General features: G+C 42.5%; 1 long non-coding RNA gene across 1 annotated transcript; it reads right to left on the bottom strand.

The window, feature by feature from the left end:
- Positions 1-365: 365 nt before the first annotated feature.
- LOC309814850 lies at positions 366-17753 on the bottom strand. The gene is made up of 3 exons (XR_014295756.1): positions 17566-17753; positions 12109-12177; positions 366-1024 (listed from the first exon to the last, which is right to left on the bottom strand). It is a non-coding gene; the product is annotated as an uncharacterized lncRNA (long non-coding RNA).
- Between the last annotated feature and the right edge of the window lie 5137 nt (positions 17754-22890).

Here is a 22890-nt window from a genome sequence, read left to right as displayed (position 1 = left end):
CTGAAGCAGAACGAAGAGTATGTGGCTCAGGAGTGTGCCTATGAGTGAGGCCTAGAGAAGGTGGGAGAGAAAAGTGTTCCAGATGTTCTCTGAGGGCTCCAGGATGTCCTGGTTCCTGTGCCACAGGCATTGCCTTCTGAACATCATTCCTTATCCTCTAAGCCTCATTTTTCTCACCTATAAAATGGGAAAGGTGTTAATTCTACTTGTCCATCTATCTCCCAGTGCACCTGTGAAGATAAGAATCAAATGACATCGTGTTTATGGAGACTCTTGGTGTACATGCCATGTAAGTACATACGACCGTTAATTTACCAAAGTGATAAAATTATGTTATTGAGCTGCTAAAGCAGATCTTAGTCAAGGCTCTTGAGACAGGAAAGACACTCACTCTGAGTCACTTAAATTGATGGAAAGATATGCGGGGCGGACTTGACAGAAGAAAAGGACAAGCCGAATAGCATCTCTGGCTGTGTGAAGGTTAATGATTTCCTCTTGCTGTGTGTGGCTCCGTTCTCTTTGCCGATGGGTCTTTCTCCCTTTACTAATGTATGGGAAGGAGACTTATTTTGAATTGTGGGCTCTTTCCAGCAGTATGTTTGGGGGTTTTTTTGGCCGCACCACATGGCATGTGGGATCTTAGTTCCCCAACCAGGGATTGAACCCGTGCCTGTGCCCCCTGCATTGAGAGCACAGAGTCTTAATCACTGGACCACCAGGGAAGTCCCTCCAGCAGTGTGCTTTTTAAAAAATTGTTATGAACATATGTTACCTTTTCACAAAATAGAAAATAATAATGATAATAATAAAGATGATGGGGTAGGGTCTCAGCAGGAATTGCAAGTACCAGCCTGTTTTATGAATCTTGCCTCCTTGTGAATCAGCTACTTCTCCAGGACGCCTTAGTTTCTTCTTTTGGAGTGCGGCATTAGAAACCAAGATCTGGGCACGAGGTATCTTCTGCTTGGCCTCATTCTGCCTCCTTCTCTTCACACTCCCTTCGAGGTCTTGGGTTTCCAGTTTCCTGGAGGAATGCACAAATGAGAGATTAATTTGTGTTAGAAACAAAGACAGAGGGCTTCCCTGGTGGTGCAGTGGTTAAGAATCTGCCTGCCAATGCAGGAGACACGGATTCGAGCCCTCGTCCGGGAAGATCCCACATGCTGTGGAGCAACTAAGCCCATGCGCCACAACTACAGAGCCTGCGCTCTAGAGCCCACGAGTCACAACTACTGAAGCCTGCATGACACAGCTACTGAAGCCCGAGCACCTAGAGCCCGTGCTCCACAACAGGAGGAGCCACCGCAATGAGAAGTCCCCACACTGCAACAAAGAGTAGCCCCTGCACTCCGCAACTAGAGGAAGCCCGTGCACAGCAACAAAGACCCAACACAGCCAAAAATAAATAAATAAATTTTTAAAAATTATAAAAGAAATGAAGACAGAGCAGAAGCAAGGTCCAGGATACAGGAACCCGAGCTCTGGCTGCTTCTCAAGCAAACTGTTCTTTCAGGTCGGCTTTTGCTTCCTAGACTCCAGAAGTGTGGATCTTGAACCAGAGGAAACTGAGCTGGGTGATGGCCCGACAGTTCTGTGTCCAAAAGAGCCTGGGCAGGTGATAAGGGGACCTTTAATGACAAGGCTGCTCCTCACTGTGCCCTCGGCAGAAGCAGGGCCACCGGTAGCAAAGGCCAGAGCCTACATCTCAGCACAGCCTTGCCTTTGGTGTCACCAGGCTCCCAACTTGCAACAAGGGGGCTCTGCCTTGGAGCACCTCCAGGTTCTGACTTAAGGCAGGGGCAATCATGCCTGCAAACACAGGGTTATTCTTAGTGCCGGGTCCTGTGGTCACTATGGAGGTGTTTTGGTGAGGGGGGCCCCAGGTGTTCAGGCCACGCTTCCCCCATAGCAGCTTGTGGTTCTCAGGGACCCACTCACTTCTGCTGTAATGCTGAGTGCTGCAAAGGGGCAGCTCATATCTGGGGCAGATCTGCAAAAAAACCCAACAAACAAATAAACAAAAAACAAAAGAAGAACCATCACATAAACAATAATCTGCTCACCAGGGAACCACATCACTGACACTTGGATGCACCTCCTTCATGGCTTATTTTTAGGTGAGCCCCCCACCCATTATCCCATAGGAAACAGGGAGTCCTTAAGAATTCCTGGGCTGGAAGAGTTCTCTCAACTTAATTTTGAAGCTCAAAAGACAATTTGGGGAACGTACATGGGCCTTAAAAGATCCAGTTACAACACAGGAGCACCTCAATACATAAGGCAAATGCTAACAGCTATAAAAGGGAAAATCGACAGTAACACAATCATAGTAGGGGACTTTTAACATCCCACTTTCACCAATGGACAGATCATCCAAAATGAAAATACATAAGGAAACACAAGCTTTAAATGATACATTAAACAAGATGGACTTACTTGACATTTACAGGACATTTCACCCAAAAACAACAGAATACACTTTCTTCTCAAGTGCTCATGGAATATTCTCCAGGATAGATCATATCTTGGGTCACAAATCAAATTTAAGAAAATTGAAACTGTATCAAGTATCTTTTCCAAACACAACGCTATGAGACTAGATATCAATTACAGGAAAAAATCTATAAAAAATACAAACACATGGAGGCTAAATAATACACTACTTAATAACCAAGAGATTACTGAAGAAATCAAAGAGGATATCAAAAAATACCTAGAAACAAATGACAATGAACACACGATGACCCAAAACCTACGGGATGCAGCAAAAGCAGTTCTAAGAGGGAAGTTTGTAGCAATACAATCTTACCTCAAGAAACAAAAAACACCTCAAATAAACAACCTAACCTTACACCTAAAGCAATTAGAGAAAGAAGAAAAAACCCCCAAAGTTAGCAGACGGAAAGAAATCATAAAGATCAGATCAGAAATAAATGAAAAAGAAATGAAGGAAACAATAGCAAAGATCAATAAAACTAAAAGCTGGTTCTTTGAGAAGATAAACAAAATTGATAAACCATTAGCCAGACTCACCAAGAAAAAAAGGGAGAAGACTCAAATCAATAGAATCAGAAATGAAAACAGAGAAGTAACAAATGATACTGCAGAAATGCAAAGGATCATGAGAGATTACTACAAGCAACTGTATGCCAATAAAACGGACAACCTGGAAGAAATGGACAAATTCTTAGAAAAGCACAACCTTCCGAGACTGAACCAGGATGAAATAGAAAATATAAACAGACCAATCACAAGCACTGAAATTGAGACTGTGATTAAAAATCTTCCAACAAACAAAAGCCCAGGACTGATGGCTTCACAGGTGAATTCTATCAAACATTTAGAGAAGAGCTAACATCTATCCTTCTCAAAGCCCTGTTAGGACTAGCAGGGCCTGAGTTAGGAGTAGTGTCAGGGCTTTAGTTAGGGACAGTGTCAGGGCCTTAGTTAGGACTAGAGTCAGAGCCTTCGTTAGGTATCGTGTCAGGGCCTGAGTTAGGAGTAGTGTCAAGGCCTCAGTTAGGGACAGTGTCAGGGCCTGAGTTAGGAGCAGTGTCAAGGCCTTAGTTAGGGTCAGTGTCATGGCCAGAGTTAGGTGTACTGTCAGGGCCTTAGATAGGGACAGTATCAGGTCCTGAGTTAGTAGTAGTGTCAAGGCCTTACTTACGGACAGTGTCAGGGCCTTAGTTAGGAGTAGCATCAGAGCCTTTGTTAGTTATCGTGTCAGGGGCTGTTAGGAGTAGTGTCAGGACCTTAGTTAGGGACAGTGTCAGGGCCTTAGTTAGGACTAGCATCAGAGCCTTTGTTAGGTACCGTGTCGGGGCCTATGTTAGGAGTAGTGTCAGGTCCTTAGTTAGGGACAGTGTCAGGGCCTGAGATAGGATTAGTGCCATGGCCTGGGTTAGGAGTAGTGTCAGGCCTTAGTTAGGATTAGCATCAGAGCCTTTGTTAGGAACAATCTTGTCCTGATCTTAGAGGAATTGGTTTCAGTTTTTCACCATTGAGAACAATGTTGGCTGTGGGTTTGTCATATATGGCCTTTATTATGTCGAGGTAAGTTCATTCTGTGACTACTTTCTGGAGGGTTTTTTTTTTTTTATCATAAATGGGTGTTGAATTTTGTCGAAAGCTTTTTCTTCATCTCAATAGATAATCAATATTATCTCAATAGAGATAATCTTATGGTTTTTCTCCTTCAATTTGTTAATATGGTTTATCACATTGATTTGTGTATATTGAAGAATCCTTGCATTCCTGGGATAAACCCCACTTGATCATGGTGTATGATCATTTTAATGTGCTGTTGGATTCTGTTTGCTAGTATTTTGTTGAGGATTTTTGCATCTATGTTCATCAGTGATATTGGCCTTTAGTTTTCTTTCTTTGTGACATCTTTGTCTGGTTTTGATATCAGGGTGATGGTGGCCTCGTAGAATGAGTTTGGGAGTGTTCCTCCCTCTACTATATTTTGGAACATAGAGAATAGACTTGAGGACATGGGGCAGGGGAAGGGTAAGCTGGGATGAAGTGAGAGAGTGGCATGGACATATATACACTACCAAATGTAAAACAGATAGCTAGTGGGAAGCAGCTGCATAGCACAGAGAGATCAGCTCGGTGCTTTGTGACCACCTAGAGGGGTGGGATAGGGACGGTGGGAGGGAGGGAGACGCAAGAGGGAAGAGATATGGGGATATATGTATATGTATAGCTGACTCACTTTGTTATAAAGCAGAAACTAACACACCATTGTAAAGCAATTATACTCCAATAAAAGTGCTGTGATTAAAGGGCCTCTTTTGCATGGACACGCCTTGTAATCTAACTGCTGCTAAGTCAAACAGCACCCCAAAATGATTTGAGATTTTTCTGTCTCAGTTTCCCCTTAGGGTCTTATAGATGCTAATTAAAAAATAGACTAATTAACTTTAAACAATGGCAAAAGGCAGAAGGGAGAGTCAAGGGACTCATCCCAGCAGAATGGAAATCTTTGCATGGTTTTTGAGGAATGGGATGAATAAAGCTGACCTTAATGGCATTGAAACAAAAGTCTTAATGGAGCACCATCAAAGGATGAGTGGACCAATGGGACATGGGTCCTCAAACATGTCTTTCCACTCTATTTAACCCAGTTTGGAGCAATTTTAAAAGCCAGGAGGCAAAGACTACAGTGAGAAACCCAACTGGGGGTCACCTGGGATGACAGTCAAGCAGACTCACCTAGATAAAGACTGACAAAGGGGCCAGTGTATCTTGGCTCAAGGCTCTGCTGGGGGACCCAAAGCCTTATGCACATGAGTGGGTGGAATGATTGGGGAGGGAGGAAGGGAAGTTTCCTGGGCTCCTGGACAAAAGAACTTCATGAACTGTGTAGCACCCAAATCTGTGCGTGAGACAGGACCTCAAAGAGCCTACAATTAAACTGAGAAAATAACAGAAATGCATGAGTTAATCGGATTCAGGTGGAAAGTTTGGATGAAAACTGGAATGTTTATGCAGGCTCTGTGTGAAGTGGCTGTGTCTGTTTTACCTGAACATATTATGGGGATGGATATTGGGTCTGACTGAGGAATGTTTCCCTTGCCTGGCATAAAACAGAAGGCATAGAAGTCCATTCTTCAAGCAATACTAATTGCTAAATGGGAAGCAGTAAAAATGTCAGAACCTACAGAGTATAAAATAGAAGCTTAAGTGTTGGTACAAATTCTCGCTACAGGAGACCCGTGGAGAGTGTAGACTGGGGTTTATGGCAAAACCGTGTGTTCCCCTCCCAGTGACCACTGCTGGGATAACGGACTATACAATTTCCATAAGAGGAGCAATTATTATCTTGCTATCGGACATTAACTGACTCTGCCCTACAATTGAGGGACATAAAATAATCTTGAAACCTGAAATACCCATAATATCTTGGGTGATAGCAGAGGGACACTCTAATAGGGAGGGCAATGCCCAGATGAGCTCCATAATAAAATGGAAATGGTTTGCACAGGAGCATGTTGTGAGGGGACTGCAAAGACTTGTTCAGTGTATTCGTGGGCAAGTACACTCATTTTCTCCAGGACTGACTTTGGAATCACATGCGGAGCTACTGATTCCATTGCCACTTGGGCCAGTGCCCTATAAACAGCTCTTGACTGACCAAAAAAGAGCGGCTTAGCTTTTAGATGACAGTTCCAAGATGAAGAGATAGTTTCCTGTTTGGAAGACCATCACTCTGATCAAAGAAGGTAAAAATAAACTAGCTCTATGCCCCTATATTGCATGCTGTTTGGGTTTTTACTGATGCATGGATGGTGACCAATAGCTTGGCCATATGGTCAGGCCAAAAGGCAATGGAAAACTGGCCTATCAGAAGGATGCCCAGATGGCGCATGGCCCTATGGAAATCACTAAGGAAACTTGAAGACTGAATTAAAGTAGGATATGTCAATGCCCATCAGAAAAACCACTATTCAGATTTGTAAGATGACTGGAATTGATGAGTTTGGATATACTAATGTGCTTGCCTGAGGTGGCCTCCTCGGTCCAAGGACTGTAAAAATGGACTGAATCTGCATGCATTCCTCTTGTACCCTTTGAGACACAAAATGCCAAGAACTGTTCTGTCAACAAGAGAGACACAGACTGCTGATGGCCGTGGAGTGGATTCCCCAGGGGGAAAGCTGGCAAGTGGATTACACTGGACTAATGCTGGGGCCCCAGGGGGCTAGACCTAAGTCCTGACAGGAATAGATACTGACTATGGACTGGAGTGTATGTTATCAGGTGGTACATGCCAATGCTCACACTACAACAAAGGAGTCAGAACAGAAGGTCCTGCACCGAGCAACACAGTGCTCATCCTCAGAGTAATGGTTTGGTAGAGAATTGGAATAGGCAATTAAAGCATTGATTTGTCTATAACAGGGGGAGATTGAGGCATAACAGACTTGCTTATGTGCCCTCACAAGCGTTTGCTCACTCTCACCGTGACAGGCGCCAAAGGCATTTCCCCACTAGATAGATCCTTCTGCTTTTTTGGTGGATCTGAGGGAGAGGGCGTGGGAGAGAATGCTGCTTTGACTATGCAGTTCTTCCCACTGGGGGAAGATGATGGTATGATTATATGTTTTTCTTTTCCTCACCCATCACCTCAACTTTCTTCCCCTACCTGATGTAAATAGTAGTCACAGGACTGGGCTGTAACTACAATCAGAAGCAGGCATGGGTCCTAGGCAAGAAGTTGTAACTCTACTTTTACACGTTTATGTCAATTTTCCTAATTGAGTGAGTCCTGCTTTCACTCCCCCAAGCCAAAATGGGGTTAATGGTGAATGCGCTTATATTGCCCAGTGGTAGAAATAGCCCATTCATTCTGTACAAATGGAGAGAAGCAGAAATAATAGCCAAAGGTAAAGGAATGAATACATGGGTTATGCAGAGAGGGAAATCCAATATTCTTCTAAAAAGGCTCTTAGCTCAATTATGCCAGATGCCTGAAAGGCTGAAGTCACGTAGAGCTGAGACCACTCCTTCTTTTGGAACCTAACAATGTCAAACGGAAGCCTGCAAACCTGTGTGGCCCTGACCCAGGAGGCATTTGGTCAAGCAATATGATGATGGGCTAGACTATTTATTCATAACTAAAAGGAACTCATTTTCCAGGTGGCATCTATAATATTGGGATGCGGTCTAACACTGGCATTGTTGCAAGATTATAATACTGATACTGATAGTTAAATGTATTGGGAAATCCATTTGAGTTAAAAACCTACTACCTGTACCCTACATTTGCTCCTCCAAATATTAGCTATATTCACATCAGTACTATTGCTGTATCTATTATGTAAATGCTATTCCAAATGTAGATGCTCAGACAGGTATGATCATTTTGCTATAAGTTAACCATGGCCAAAGACTAGGAGAGGGGAGGGCAGACAGAGATTGGCTCCAATCAATGGGCCAGTGTTTAAATCACTTATGCCTGCAGAGTGAAACCCCAATAAAAATTATGGACACCGAAGCTCAGTGGTGCTTTTCTCGTTTGGGGAACAGACAGATGTGCTGGGACGGTGACGTACCTGACTCCACAGGGAGAGGGGATGGGAGCTCTGCTTCCAGGACCCCCTCAGGCCTTGCCCTATGTGTATCCTTTACAATAAAACTGTAATAACAAGTATAGCACTTTCTTGAGTTTTTTGAGTCATTTATAGCGAATTATCAAACCTGAGGGGGTCATGGGAACCCCTGAATTTATAGCCAGTCTTTTGGAAGTTTGGGTAGCCTGGGAACCCGCAAAATGTGGCTGGTATCTGAAGAAACGGCAGTCATATGGAGGACTTTGTCCTTAACTTGTGGGATCTGATAGTAACTCTTGGTGGTTAGTGTCAGAATGACATTGCAGTACACCTAACACATATACCCATGAGGCAATGGCAATGGGATATTTTACTGAGAAAGGTGACACTTGCAATTTTGCTGTGTAAAAGGAATATAGGGGAAAGACACACACACACACACACACACACACACACACAAAACTGCACCACACGAACTCACATACAGACACACCCCAACCCCTAGGACACAAACCTATACCATCTAAAGGGATTACAATGGCTTTCAGAAACACAGCCAAAGTTCTTTGCCTAGAAAATTCACCTATAACCTCCTGTTTGACTAGATATCTAAGGGCTTGAGATTCTATAATTATCAGAATCATAAAGACCTTTTAAATATTTTAAAAATTAAATGTAGAACTAAAAACATGGAAAGAAATCACAGATGATCAGAAATGTCCAGACAGATTATTAAAGGAAACAACTGAACTGCTAGAAGTGAAAAATACAGAAATTAAAATTAAAAACTCATTTAATGAGCTATAGCAGAAGATTAGAGATAGGTGAAGAAAGAAACATAGAAATGGACATTGGGTCTGACATATTTTTCCAATTTAGTATACAAAGAAATGGAATGTTCAAATAAAGAGGTAGAACAATATGAAACACAGAATGAGAAGCTTTGATCATCTTCCAACTTTATTCCAAGGAAAAAATGAAGAGAATGGGAGAAAGAAAACACTGGAAGTAATCACAGCCGACCATTTCCTAGATTTGATAAAAATATGTGAATTCTCATCTTCAGAAAGCAGGATGAAAACCCTAGCACGTGAATAATTAAAAATCCACGTAGAGCTATATTGTGGTGCATCTCAAGAAAAACAAACGGAGCGACGAGAAAGGGCTATTCTTATCCCATAAGAACAACCAGCAAAAGTACAAACAAAAGGAACTGAAATAACACTTTCATATGCTAAGATTCAAAAGAAGATCAGTGTAGAATTATAGACTTTTACTTGTATTCAAATAACAGTGAAAAGAAACAGTAAAGATGATTTTTCAGAGACAAACTGAGGTAATTAAAGGGACAATGATCTCAGAATGAAAGTTTGAGATGTTGGGATGTTCAGTGAACACTGGTGAGCAGAAATGAAGTACTCTCCAAATGAAATAATAGTATTTTTCGAATTGGGAGTTAAAAAAAAAAAGAAGCAAACTGCTAGACAAAAGTAACATGTAGGGTGAGAAGGATGGCAATCAGATTTGAAGAGTTCTCATTTTGTTCAGAGTGAGGTAGGCACAAAGATTACTTGCATTGTAAGCTAATTTTGCATGTTAAAGTTTTAAGAGTAACTTTAAAATTACATAATAGTACTATGGTAAAAATTACAGTTAGTCAATCCAAAAGAAAAAAGAAAAGGAGAAAGGAAGCATCAAACCATCAGGACAAACAGCAAAACACATAGTAGAAATAAATACAAATATATCAAAATTATAATAGAAATAAATATGAATATAAAAATATTCACTCATACTAAATTTAAATGGGCTTAACATGAGAGTTAAAAAGCTTTTATCCAGATTAGATAAACCATATAAAACATGACTACATATAAGTACACATACATACTTTTGATTAAAATGTTGGGAAGTTATACTAGGCAAACATTAGCGAAAGAGAAAGATTATTGAAGGTACATGAATAAATAGCAAACTAAATATGTTTGGAGACCAAAAGCACTGTTTTGTCTTTAGAAAGTCAATATATAATAATAAATTGTATGATTCAAAAAAAAGAATCATAATTCTCAACTGCAACACCAACTAGCTTGGACAACTCACCTTCCTTCTCTGGGCTTCAATTTCCAGATACCCTTGGGGATAACAGCACCCATAGCTCGGTGGTGGTGAATGAAGGGACATAGTGAGTCCCCTATAGTAAGTGAACTAACGGACGGCTTGTGTGATGGAGAATGAGCTCTTTGGGGACAGGGATGGCTCCTACTCTCCCACCCGCCCCTCGGGCCCCGCTCAGTGCCAGGCGCACAGTAGGTGCTCAGACGCCCGAAGGAACTGAATCTTGTTTCAGTTCTTTGTGCTGCAGCCCCAGAGAGCCAGCGCCGGCTCCTCAGCGCCCTCCCCTCCAGGCCGCCTCTCCTGTGTTTTTCCAACCCATTTCCAACGAGGTGGAGACAGAGCACCGCCCTGCCCCTGCCTCTGTGCTGAGGCTGGTGGAGGTGGGGTGGCAGCTGCTCCTCCAGGGCACACCTCCCAGTGGAGGCTGGGAAGGAGGGAGGAGGGAGGGGGAGAGGAAGTCCCTCCAGAGTTAGCCCTGCTTTCCCAGGGGCCCAAGGTCCTCAGACAGGAGAGTGAGGCTTCAAGCCCAGCACCCCTACTCCTAGCTGTGTGACTGTGGACATGTCACCCCACCTCTCTGAGCCTCCCTTCCTGTACAATGGGGCTGTTGATGACACTGGCAGCCCCTCAGGATTGTGGGGAAGGTGGTGAAGTGTGGAGCATACCGTCGGCGCTCCATAAATGCACCAGGCACTGCTCTCAGTTTTTACAGCTCCTGTCTTGCACAGATGGGGAAACTGAGGCCCACATAGGGCCAGTGTCTTGTCCAACGTAGCAGAGCCTATATCTTGCTGATTCCAGCTCTGGCCTTAGCCATTCTCCCTGGGCAACCCCAAATAACCAGCAGGGCTGGGCCTCTGGGTAGACCAGGCAGGGGTCTCCTGGGCTGAGGGAGTGGGGAGGGTGTGGCGTGGAGGAGAGCATCAACAGTAATACCACCTTGCTGAGGGCCTTACTTGTATTCTCATTAAATCCTCAAAAAGCTATGAAAGCGGTGTCACTGTCATCTTCATTTTACAGATGAGGAAATTGAGGCTCAGAGGTGAAGTCACTTGCTCAAATCACACAGTGGTGGGAAGAAGGGTCTTAACCCCAGCCCCAGACCTACTTGTTGAATGAAGGAAGAGACAGTGGATGATTTGGGGACAGACAGTGAATTCTTGGTTTGGGGGAGTTCAGCCTGCCTCCCGCAACCGTGAAATGGTGAAGGGCTACAATGCTAGCATCTTCTGGGCTTCTGGCTCTTTTGAAGCTCTCAGAGCTCCAGAAAAGGACAGCCCTAACCTCACCCCACTCCCCATGCCCACCTCTAGTTGGCAGAAGCCTCCCCTGCACAAGTTCAGCCCCAAGGAGCAGCAGCAGGGCAGCATTTAGAACTGCAGGGGGCCACACCCACACGGCACCCGCCCAACCAACCTCTGCTCTGTGCAACCAGGCAACATTCAGAGGCCCATCAGTCTTTCTCCCCAGGACTGCTCCAGCTCCAGCCATGGACCTGGAGCCTTAGCACCTGGTCCCACTGTATATGTTGTCTCCTCCAAGCCTGGCACCTCCCCCCACCCTCCAGTCTCCTACAGCCCTCCAGGCTCCAGGAGGAGGGTCCTGGCTGTGGGCCCCATGTGCCTGCAGGCCTCCAGGTGCACTGTGTCCAGTGCACCCTCAAGGAGACACAGGGAGGTGTCTCAGCCTCTGATTCCCCAAGTGGGAAGTCCAGTCCCAAAGTCTCATAGGAAGAAGGCAGAATCCCCCACCTGAAAAGATATTCACAGTAAGCCTCCCAGGAGGTGCTGTGACCCCATTTTATGTGAAAACTGAGAGTCAAGAGTGAGTGGATGAGAGTTTCGGAAATGGAAACTGGAGTCTCCCACCCCCTGTCTTATCAGTAACTGGCCCTGCTTCATGGGGCTGGGGATGTCAGAAGGGGCCTTACCCTGATGATGTAGTGGAAAGAGACTGAACTGTGGCTCCACGGTTTCAAGCAAACCTCACTTTCTTCAGTCTGTAAAATGGGAGGATAAGGTTTCTGTATCAGTTTTCTAGTGCTGTGTAACAAACCATCCCAAGGTGTAGTGATGGGGTCCTAAGTAGCAATTAAAATAATAGCAATTATTTGTTCATAGTAGGAACTCAAAACGTGTTACGTTAACAATTCTCATTTTATAGATGAGGATCAGAGAAGTTAAATAACTTACCCAGGGTCACACAGCTAATTAGTGGAAGAGCTGGAATTTGCACCCAGGGCTATCTGATTCCTGAGCTCATGTTCACGACTGCTATCCTCTGCAGCTGTGCCAGAGTGTGTTATTCAGTTCCAACATTAATAGGGATTAATAATTTACAGTACTTATTCTGGGGTGCAAGCCCTGTTTCTCCCTTCTGACCCTTCCCCTCATTGTTCTCAGACAATGAGAATGTCTGGCCACATTTCAAAGAAGCCAGTTGACTGGTCTGCTTCTCATCTATATCCCAGGGTCAAGGGCAGTTGATCCAGGCACAAAGTAGAAACCAGGGGTAATTAGTCTGAATAAGTCACCCACCCATACCTGCAAAGACTGAGTAAATAAACTCGACTTCTACTCTCTCCAGGCTGTAATGAGGCACTCCAACCCCCTTCTGGCGGGACAGGGGTATGGTGGTGCCAGAGAAGGCCGAGTATGGAGTCAGGACTTTCATCCCTGCCAGATGATGAGGAAGTTCTCCACTCTTCAGTGTCAGTGGATTTGGGAGAGAGCCTGGACTTCCAACAACACCCAGCCGTAAAGAGGTGGCCTCCCTCTCCCCGCTGGAGTGATGTCAGAGGAGGCTTTTACCACCACTCAGTGTTACTGAGGCCACTCTCCCTACCCTTGATGTCAGTGAGGTCACATGGGGAGCACCAATGAGGCACTCAGACCCCTCCCTCCCACCGATGTATCACTGGAGCCCTAGTGGGGAGCTGGAACTCCACTCTCCTGTCCCATCCTGACCAGCACTAAGGAGAACCTCAGCCCTCGAGGGTTAATGGAGGCCAATTGGGAGACCTGGATTCCACACTCAACTGGCAGTAATGAGGCAAGACCCTCTTCCCCTTGAGCAGGGTCAGAAAATCCAGCTAAAACAGAACATTTAAATAAGATCCAGAGTCTCATCATACTCATAACGTCCAGGTTTCAATAGATAATTACTCATCACATCAAGAACTAGGAAGATTTCAAACGGACTGAACATAGACAGTCAGTAGATGCCCACACTGATGTGACAGAGGTGGTGAAGTATCTGACAAGGATTTTAAAGCAGCCATCATAAAAATCCTCAAATAAGCAATTAAGAATATACTTGAAATCAATGAAAAAATAGAAAATCTCGGCAAAGAAAGAGAAGATACAATGAAGAACCAAACGAAAAGTTTAGAACTGAAAAATACAATAATGAAAAATTAAAAGAAATTAATGGGTGGGTTTAAGATTAGGATAATGGAGACACAGGGAAATATCAATGACCTTGAAGACACAGAAGTAGAAATTACCCCATCTGCAGTCAAATGCTCTACCACTGAGCTATACCCCCAGAAATTACCCCAACTGAACAACAGAAAGACAACAGACTGATCAACAATGAACATAGTCTCAGGGACATGTTATATTCACATCATCAGAGTCCCGGAAGAAGAAAAAGAAGGCAGGGTGAATAAGTACTTGAAAAAATAATGGCTGAAAAGTTCTCAAATTTGACAAAAGACACAAACCTATAGATTCAAGAAGCTGAGTGAACTTCAAGCTGAACAAACCCAAAGAAATGCACACCAAGACACATCGTAGTCAGATTTCTGAGAACCAATGACAGAGAAAATAGTCTGGAAAGCAGTGAAAGAGAAATGACACACTATTTATCAGTGAAAAATGAAGTGATGGTGAATTTCTCATCAAAAATCATGTGAGCCAGAAGAAAGTGGCACACCATTTCTTGAGTACTGAAAAATAAGAACTGTCAACCTAGAATCCTAGATCTAGTGAAAATGTCCCTTAGGAATGTATGGGAAATGAAAACATTCTCAGATGAAGGATAGGAAGAATAAAAGTGCTTTATTTGCAGACGACTTGATCGTCTATAGAGAAAAATCCCAAGGAATCTACCAAAAAAGAAAAACACAAAACAAACAAAAAACCCACAACAACCCAGAGAACAACAAAACTCTAGAATAAATAAGTGACTTCAGCAGTTTGCAAGATAGACATACACTTACATAAAAATTAATTAAAATCAATTACATTTCAATAAACTACTATCAAAAATCCAGGGCTTCCCTGGTGGCACAGTGGTTGAGAGTCTGCCTGCTGATGCAGGGGACACAGGTTCGTGTCCCGGTCTGGGAAGATCCCACATGCTACGGAGCGGCTGGGCCCGTGAGCCATGGCCGCTGAGCCTGCACATCCGGAGCCTGTGCTCCGCAACGGGAGAGGCCACAACAGTGAGAGGCCCGCATACCACAAAAAAAAGAAAAAAAAAACCCAGAAATAACAAAAATAAAATCACTGTATCAATAAAATAGTAATTAGGAGGAGGTAATCAGTTTATCCTGCACATAAGAATAGTCTGTGAGCTGGAAGCATTCAGACCCACAGTGGTATGAAGCTCAGAGTTACATTGCTATAGAGCTGCTTATACAGTGAAAATGCAGAAGCTGTTCTTTACAAAGGTTGTTTATAGCACTGGGGTTTTTCCTAATGACAGGGGATTAGTTAAAAACGGTTATCTTATTCCAATTTTGGAAAACAGTTTGTTTCATTTATGATTTTCAGAGGCATTTACAAGAAACAACCCAAGTTGAGTTTTGGTTACACAGCAGGATAAGCTAAATTAAGTATCAGTTATGTGGCTTAACAGGTTTTGTCTACTCAAGAGAATAGAGTCCAGTCTCCATTTTGTATTTAATTTTAACACCAGGAATGAACACATGGACAAAATTAAAAATATTGATACAATTAACATTTACAACAGCTGAAAAAAAGAAATTCTTAGGTGTATTTCTAATAAAACATACACAGAACTTGCATGCTGAAAACCACACAACACTGTGAAAGAAATCAAAGATGATGTAGACAAAGGAAGCTGCATACCATGGTCATGAATCAAAAGAGTCAACCTAGTAAACATATCAATTGCCTATGGATGATTTACAGGTTTAATGTAATTCCTATTGAAATACCAGCAAGATTTTTATCATTATAGATGAGATTATTACAATATTTATATGGAAAAGCAAAGGAACTAGAAGAGCTAAAACAAAATTTTTTTTAAAGAAGAAAATGGGAGGAATCAGTCACCTGATTTCACAACTTATTTTATAGGTACAGTAATCAAGACTTTGTGGTATCAACAGAAGAATAGGTGCATAGATCAATGCAAAATGATAGATAACTCAGAAATAGACCCATAGCAATATTCCCAATTGATTTTTGACAAAGGGCCAAAAGCAATTAATGGATGAAAGATGTTCCTTTTTCAGAAATGATGCTGGAGCAATTGGACATCCAAAAAAAAGAAAAAACCTACAACCTCAGTGTCACACGATATACAAAAAGTTATCAAAATGGATCACATATATAAATGTAAAACTATAAAACTTTTTGGAAAAAATTCTGGAAGAAAATCTTTAAGATGTGAGGCTAGGCAGAGGCTTAGAAGTGACACACCCAAAGCATAATCCTGAAAAGGAAAAACTGATAAACTGCACTTCATCAAAATTAAAATATTTTGCTCTGTGACCCTGTTAAGAGGAGGAAATAACAAACTGTAGATTGAGAGAAAATATTAGCAACAAACATCCAACAAAACACTATTGTCTAAATATGTAAAGAACTCTAGACATATCAGACATTACACTGAAGAACTGACAAGTACAGATTCTTTTAAAGCATAGATGTTTCTAATTAAAAAATCTTATGTTTTAGGTCATAAGGAAAGTTTCAGTAGATTCCAAAGACTCAGCATCATACAAACACATTATCTGTGTATAAAATAACTCTCAAAAATCAACAATAAAAAACAAAAATCCCATTTTTTTTTTTTTTTTTTTTTTTTTGTGGTACGTGGGCCTCTCCCTGCTGTGGCCTCTCCCATTACAGAGCACAGGCTCCGGACGCGCAGGCTCAGCGGCCATGGCTCATGGGCCCAGCCGCTCCGCGGCATGTGGGATCTTCCCGGACCGGGGCACGAACCCGTGTCCCCTGCATCGGCAGGCGGACTCCCAACCACTGCGCCACCAGGGAAACCCAAACACCCCACTTTTAAAATTGGTAAAAGACACGAAGAGTCATTTCACCAAAGAGGAATTTACAGAGAAAAAATCATTTTTGACATTCATTAGCCATCAGGTATGAAAACCACAATGAGATACCACTATATATCTATCAGAGTGGCTAAAATAAAAAATAGTGAGAACACCAAATTTTACTGAGGTTGGAGAGGATCTGGATCACTCATAGATTGCTGGTAGAATGTAAAATGGTACAGCCACTCCAGGAAACATTTGGGCAGTTTTTACCGGTAAATTGAACATGCCCCAGCAATTGCACATCTCTTTTTTTCCCAGAGGCATGAAGACTTATGTTTACACAGAAACCTTGTACATGGATGTTTATAGCAGCTATATTCATAATAGCTAAAAACTAGAAAGAACCCAGATGTCCTTCAGTGGGTGAAAGGCTAAACTGACTGTAGAACGTCCATACTGCCAAATAGTAGTTAGCCATAAAGAGGAACAGACTATTTATTTACCTAACATCTTGGATGAACCTTCAGAGAATTATGTGAGTGAAAAAAGCCAATCTCAAAAGGACTATATGGTGTATTTACACAACATTCTTGCAACTACAGAGAAAAAAAGTAGTGGAATCCAGGGGTTAAGGAGAGGCTGCATGAGAAGGGAAGAGGATGTGGGAATTAAAGGGATATGAGGGACCCTTGTAGTGATGGATCAATTCTGTACCCTGACTGGACCAATGTCAATATCCAGGTTGTGACATTGTACTATTGTTTTGCAAGATGCTACCATTAGGGGAAACTGGGTCAAAGATCCATGGGATCTCTTTGTATTATTTCTCACAACTGCGTGTGAATCGACAGTGATCTCAAAATGAAAACTTTGATTACAAAAAAATGAGGCATCTCATTCGCAGCGGGATCATTCGGTACTTTTCCAGCCCCCTATTTTCCAGAAAGAAGCACCCCCATTGCAGTGAGGCTCCAAGATTATTAAGGTAGGATTAATTTTAATATTCTCCAAGCTTCGTCCACGTCTATCACTCAGTGAGGCGTCCTGCCTACTCAAATTACTCTACGGGCTTCTAGTCTCTCATTTATTTCATATTATTATTCGTTAATGCATCCAAAGGACTAATTGACTCACCTTCCAGGGTCCAGGACTGTTGAGGAGATTTCAGGTGATTACGCAAATAAAGCACTCAGCATAGCACCTGGCACATATAAGTAGAGCTTAATGTTAGTCATAAAGGGCAAAGTCTGGCTGGGGAAAGCCTGCTGGGACTCCATTTGGGCCCACTCTTCCCCCTTGGCACATCTGCCTCCCTCAGAGTGACAAGAGGCGGCGCAAAATGGCGCGGGTCTTGGCGTAGGAATTGGCTTTCTCTCCGGGATGCGGGCGGGGCGGGGCGGGGAGGGGCGGAAGCGGGGCCCGCCCCAGTCCAGCCCCAGTCAGGAGGCCCTGGTTGGACACGGTGTTGAGGGGGCGGGGCCTCAAGCAGGGCGTGGTCTGCACTGCCCGCGCTTTTTCGTCCAGGCCCTCAGCAGGGAGGAGGCAGAGTTACCGCTTTAAAGTAGCCGGCCTAGAGTCTGTCATACAGAGTGAAGTAAGTCAGAAAGAGAAAAACAAATACGGTATGCTAACACATATATATGGCATCTAAAAAAGAAAAAAAAAAAGGTTCTGAAGAGCCTAGGGGCAGGACAGGAATAAAGAAACAGACGTAGAGAATGGACTTGAGGACACGGGGAGGGGGAAGGGTAAGCTGTGACGAAGTGAGAGAGAGGCATGGCCATATATACACTACCAGATGTAAAACAGATAGCTAGTGGGAAGCAGCCGCATAGCACAGGGAGATCAGCTCGGTGCTTTGTGACCACCTAGAGGGGTGGGATAGGGAGGGTGGGAGGGAGGGAGACACAAGAGGGAGGGGATATGGGGATATATGTATACATATAGCTGATTCACTTTGTTATACAGCAGAAACTAACACACCATTGTAAAGCAATTATACTCCAATACAGATGTTTAAAAAAAAATCTCCTGACAAAAAAAATAAAATAAAATAAAGTAGCTGAGGCTTCACAGACGACGCCTCAGGCATCTTGGCCCTGGTGAACGGAAAGCGCTGAGGGGAGTGTATTGTGGTGAATGATAGTCCTGCGAACTGAGGGTTGAACAAAAACCGGTATAAAGGACAGGTACACACCTTTTCACAAATGCGAAATGTCTTTGTTTTTGAATGCCCGTGGAACGTTCTACATTAAAGCCTGATAATTTTACTTTTCTAAATTTTTAAAAAACTTTTTTATTGAAGTACAGTTGATGTATAATAAATATTATATAAGTTACAGGTGTACAATATAGTGATTCACAACTTTTAAAGGTTATACTCCATTTATAGTTATTCTAGAATATTGCCTATATTTCCTGTATTGTGCAATGTATCCTTGTAGCTTATTTTATACATAATAGTTTGTACCTCTTACTCCCCTACTTCTATCTTGCTGCTCCCCCCTTTCCCACTGGTAACCATCAATTTGTTCTCTATATCTGTGATTCTGTTTCTTTTTTTGTTATATTCACTAGTTTGTTGTATTTTTTAGATTCCATACTTAAGTGATATCATATATTTGTCTTTCTCTGCCTGACTTATTTCATCCCGCGCAATGCCCTCCAAGTCCATCCATGTTATTGCAAATGGTTCCTTCTTTTTTTATGGCTGAGTAGTATTCCAGTATTCCTGCACGTACATACCACGTCATCTTTATCTGTTCATCTGTAGACAGACACTTAGGCTGTCCCCATGTCCTGGCAGCTGTAAACAGTGCTGCTGTGAACACCCAGGTGCATGCATCTTTCCAAGCCTGATGAATTTTAATAGATACATGGCCATGAAATATCACTGCATGCAGTGTTGAATTTTTCATGATTATTGGTTAGTTTGCCTGCTGGTTGCACTGATCCGCATTTATGTCTGTTATTTTATACATGGTTTAGAATTAGATTCAGGGTCAACAAATACAGTAGCCTTTTTAACACACTTTTGATTCTTCTGAGTTTTATCCTTAAGCATCTGTCACTTCCTGGAATCTACTCCAACCAGGAGAAAGAGAGGCATTCCAATGCCTATAAAATGTAATCTGAGTTTTTAAAACTACAAATTTGGATGATTCAGTTCTTCATGATTGCAAAACATTTATTTCTTGATATTTTGGTTTTTCAAAAACTGGTGCTTTCAAAAGAGATGTTAATTGAGCTGTTTTAATTTGACATCATTTTCATGTCAGTAATAATTTGGATGGCAGTAGTGAATTTGGGTCCAATTTCATATTCAGGGTGTAGGTTCATGTAATCGAAACTTTTCCACTTATTTTCAATTTGATAACTTCCCTGTGTTACCCTCTCCCTGAGTTATGATGATTATTTTCTGACACTTTTGAGTATGTTTTATTAAACTTCAGGTGACTTTTTTTTTTTTGGTAAATTAAAACATGGAAATCCTCATGAGTATTTCAGTATGTCATAGTGCATTGAACGTTAACTAAAAGAATGCCTCTTGGGTTTCATTGCCCTCGTTTTGGTCCTTTAAACTGAGTGAACAAGATTCTGTACTCTCTTCTGGGGGCTTACTTTATATGTTGGCAATATGTAATGCAGTCTTTTAATCATTGTAACAGCTTTGTTGAGATACAGTTCACTTACAGTACAAGTCACACTTTAAGGTGTGAAATACGTCATTTTTTAGAATATTTACAGAATGCTGCAATATCACCACAATCAATCTTAGAAGCTTTGCATAATTCCCCCCAAAGAAATACCTTACTCATTAGCAGACAATCCCTATTTCCCCTAACCCCTAAGGCGTAGGCAAACACTAATTTACTCTCTATTTCTGTGGATTTACTTATTTTGAACATTTCATATAAATGGAATAATGCAATGTATGACCTCTTGTGTCAGGCTTCTTGGCTTAGTGTAATGTTTTCAAGGTCCATTCATATTGTAGTGTGTATCAGTACTTGACTTATTCTTTATTGCTGAATAATATTCCGTTGTATAGATAGAGCACAGTTTACTTATCCATTCCTCAGTTGATGGACGTTTCGGTTCTTTATACTTTTTGGCTATTATGAGGAATGCTGCTGTGAACATTCATATACAGGGTGTTCTGTGAACATACGCTTTTATTGCTTTTGAGTGTATACACAGGAGTGAAATTGCTGGGCCATATGGTAACTCTCCGTTTCACTGTTTGAACACCTGCAAGACTTTTTTTCCAAAGTGACTGCACCATTTTACATTCCTGCCAGCAGTATGTGATGGTTCCAATTTCTCCACATCCTCAACAATACTTATCATCTGACTTTTTGATTAAAGCAATCCTATGGGTGTGGAATGATATCTAATTGTGGTATTGATTTGTATTTCTCTGATGGCTAATGTATTACATCCTTTCATGTGCTTAAGGGCCATTTATCTATCTTCTTAGGAGATATGTCTGTTCAACTCATTTTCCCATTTAAAAAATCAGGTTATATGTCTTTTATAACTGAGTTGTAATAGTTCTTAAATATTCTCGAATAATTTTATCAGGCATATGAGTTGCAATTTTTTCCTTATATTGGGAGGTTTCGTTTCACTTTCTTAATGGTGTCCTTTGAATCACAACAGTTTTACATTTTAGTGATGTGTCATTTATGCATAAGGGAGTCTTACTGGCTGGGAATTATTTAGACATTCAATCACATCCTCCTCAGTATTTTGGTTCTATAAATTAAAAGCTAAATGTGAAAGGGTTAGGGAAAGATTTGAATTCGTTCATTGCAAACTTTGCTATAGATGCTAAAGAACTCGTCAGGGACATGTCATTCCCCTGTTCAAATATATCTATATTTTTTCTTATTTACAACGTTGTGTTTAATTTCTGCTGTACAGCAAAGTGACTCAGTTATACACATGTAGAGTCTTTTTCATAGTATTTTCCATTATGGTTTATCACAGGATATTGAATATAGTTCCCTGTGCTATACAGTAGGACCTTGATTTTTATCCATCCTACGTACAATAGTTTCCACCTTCTAATCCCAAACCCCCAATCCTTCCCTCCCTCACCCTCCCCTTGTCAACCGTAAGTCCTTTCTCTGTACCTGTGAGTCTGTTTTTGTCTCCTAGATATGTTCATTTGCACTTGTGCCTCCCTCAGAGGGACAAGAGGCGCCGCAAACTGGAAGTCTTTTAATCTTTTATAATTAAAATTAATGTTTGCTTCTTTCCTCTGCAAATAGTTCCCTTTCATCTTTATTTGTTGGAAAAGGGAAGAGATGTATTCATGGAGTCCTTCTGCTTTTTTTAAAGCAGAATGTCACAGATTGCTCCAGGAGATGTCACATCCTAGAATTAAAGCTTTCCTTGTTTGACCCATTCCAGAAAGCTTGATGCCAAGCCCATACTCTTTAGGGGAGATATGTATGTAGGTGATTTGCCTAGGACTCTAAAAGTAAAAAAGTAGAAAATAAAAAAGAGAGTTGCTGCATTAGAAAAGACTAGTGTGTAGAGTGCGGGCTCCTGTTGTACACTCGGGATGACCTAGCCCCCTCCAAGTCAGAGGTGGGTGAGAAGTAGCAATTCCAACAGACAAGGATGAGCCTCCCTATTTATCCCTACCTTGGGCTCATTTTATCCTGGGCTGCATCACTTAAACTCAAAACACACTTTTACTATTCAGGGGTCAGTCCTTGTAGCCATCCCATTGTGCTATTCTCCACACCCTATGCGTGGGTCCACAGGAAACTGTAAACAGGTCTGGCTTTCCATGTCACCACTCACACAAGCCAGTGCTTTTCCACACTTGATCTACAGATCACAGACACGTGAGGATTATGCAAAAGAACAAGGACAAAGCTTTATTATAAGTTATGAAGACAACGCAAGGGTATCCCCTTGTTCCAGGACTGAAGGGGACGAGGCTAGGGCCTCTTGTTTACTGTCCTGAGGACTCTGACCGCTGGGACCATCCACCTTTGGGGGGAAGACTGCAGGCCGGGGGTGGGAACGGAATGCTGTATCTCTGGGTTCCCAGTTTGCTCCAGGATTACAGAGGTTAGGGCTAAGACATCCGTTTCACATCGAAACAGGGTCCACACGAGGCCCAGCCTGGGAGGGCCCTCCCCGAACTTCTTGGCTCAGGCCAACTTTCTCCTCTTACACCCCAAGGTAATAAGGAATCTCGGCCTGGAGGAGAATGACTTGGTCGATGGCCCAGTGGTTTTATGTCCAGCCAAGGGCCTTGCCCTAACAGCAAGGCGGCACCTTGCTGTGCCCACTGCGGAGGTGAGGCTGCTAGGAGTAGAGGCCGGAACCAACACGCCCCTAAAGGCAGCCTTGGCTGGGCATGGGCTGGGCCCTCCGCTGGAAGTAGGGGGGCCCTGCCTGGGTGTGCCCCCAGGGATGTGACTTAAGATGGGGGCA

This window comes from Mesoplodon mirus (genome assembly GCF_964341445.2).
Source record: "Mesoplodon mirus genome assembly, chromosome: 13".
Lineage (NCBI taxonomy): Eukaryota > Metazoa > Chordata > Mammalia > Artiodactyla > Ziphiidae > Mesoplodon > Mesoplodon mirus.
This window is presented reverse-complemented; position numbering and strand designations above follow the sequence as displayed.